Source organism: Poecilia latipinna, unplaced genomic scaffold (genome assembly GCF_001443285.1).
Source record: "Poecilia latipinna isolate Pla-1442-1.1 unplaced genomic scaffold, P_latipinna-1.0 Scaffold1737, whole genome shotgun sequence".
Taxonomy (NCBI): domain Eukaryota; kingdom Metazoa; phylum Chordata; class Actinopteri; order Cyprinodontiformes; family Poeciliidae; genus Poecilia; species Poecilia latipinna.
Genome location: NW_015114353.1, coordinates 57,928 through 59,676, shown reverse-complemented (window position 1 = coordinate 59,676; position 1,749 = coordinate 57,928). Strand labels below are relative to the sequence as shown.

General features: G+C 36.1%; 1 protein-coding gene across 1 annotated transcript in view; it reads right to left on the bottom strand.

Annotated features, from left to right (window-relative positions):
* The window catches only part of gata1a (GATA binding protein 1a), a 16,809-nt gene extending 15,417 nt beyond the window's left edge, over positions 1-1,392 (bottom strand). Inside the window, exon 1 of the mRNA XM_015060726.1 lies at positions 1,183-1,392. The gene's annotated coding sequence lies outside the window, so the exon portion shown is untranslated. The remainder of the gene's footprint in view (positions 1-1,182) is intronic.
* Between the last annotated feature and the right edge of the window lie 357 nt (positions 1,393-1,749).

Sequence of the window (1,749 nt, the reverse complement as noted above, 5' to 3'; positions counted from 1 at the left end):
TATATATATATATATATATATATATATATATATATATATATATATATATATATATATATATATATATATATATATATATATATACATATATATATATATATATATATATATATATATATATATACATTATTGTTTTTACCTAAAAAAAATATATTATTGCTGCAGTAATTTTAAATTAGCTGGACTCGCTAGCACCGGTTAGCTTGACCTGCTGCGGTGGCGTTTCGTTGAGAAAGTTGCAACAAAGCTAAATTATTGAATTATTGTAAAATGTTGGTTTAGTTACGGGGATGTATTGACTATTAGTGTCAGTAAAATTAAACTAAAACATAAAACTACTGTTGTAAAGTATGAAATTCTAATTGCAGTAACTTAAAGTGGTGTCAAATACACTAGAGAAACACACCACACCTGAGAGTTAGCAGTGATGGAGACCTGCTGGCTTAACGGTAGCATCTGCTGCCCCCTGGTGGCGAGTCAAAGTGATTTACTGCCATTCCGCAGGGAGTTTCTGATGAGGTTCTCTGTTCCTGCACTGGCTTTGAAGCAGATGGAGAGTGCGGACACGGTGCATGACGTTCACAGTTCAAATATATAAAAGCATTATTGTTTTCTAACACATCGAACATGGCCCTTTGGTCAAATAAAAATAAATAAATAAATAATAATAATAATAATAATAATAATAATAATAATAATAATACACATCTCTGTTTTTGTGAAAATAAATATATTTTTGATCCAGATTTTCCTTCACATCACAATTCATTTCAACATTATGGATTAAAAAAATAACTCAAAAATTAAATTCATGCGCATTTGTTTGTGTTGCTAGTTATAGTTACCAAATAATTAAACTGTAAACTTCTTTTGCTCAGACAGGTCATACATAAGACCAATAAAATACAAATTTAAATACTAATGTTATATTGTTGGTCAGCAGAGAGTTACTGACAAAAGAAGGAGGGTAAACTACAAAACTGTTTAACTTCCCTTTGGGATTGATAAGGTCTCACTGAAATGAATTTGAACTAACAAGGTTTTTACTAAAGAAGCTGACAGCTTAGAGTGCTGGATCCAAGTTTACTAATTGGAAAGTTAAGTGGAAGGAAAAACTGAAATAGAAAAAGGTTCAGGTACACTCAGGGATAAATAACTGCAGCATTGTTTGAAGTGTCTTACCTGGGCTGAGGAGGGAAAGGACCGGGTCGCTGCTCAGTTGTCCAAAGTCGTCTTCTTCAGATGAAGGTAAGTTTTGCTTTTCAGAAAGCCTTCAAGGTCCCAGTTTCCAGTGATGATTTGAATTGCGGTGGCGTCTGCTGGTGCTGGTCAGCTGGGTTTTATCAAGTCCAAAGTGAGTCCAGCCATCTACCAGGAAATTAGAGAGGCGTCAGGGACTGTGTTTGATTGTCAAAAGGAAGATGAGAGGCAGAATAGTGAAAAATGCAGACAAGCTGAAGTCTATTGCATCTGACAGGGAGCAGCACATTCACATGCATGTTTTTCTTAAAAATACACTTTAATTAGCAAAATAATTAAATTATCTGAGACCTGCAACCAGTGGGGCAAAAAGTGGGTATGCAGCGCATGCAACGCATAGAGGCGCAGCACCAGAGGGGGCGTCAAAACCCCGTGTGGAGAGGGCGGCGCGCCGATTATGTTTTCCTATACACTTCAGCGCGCCTTACGCTCCTTCACCTCACGCACGTCACGAGGTAAATGTGGCAAGTTTTACCCTTCACGTATCGT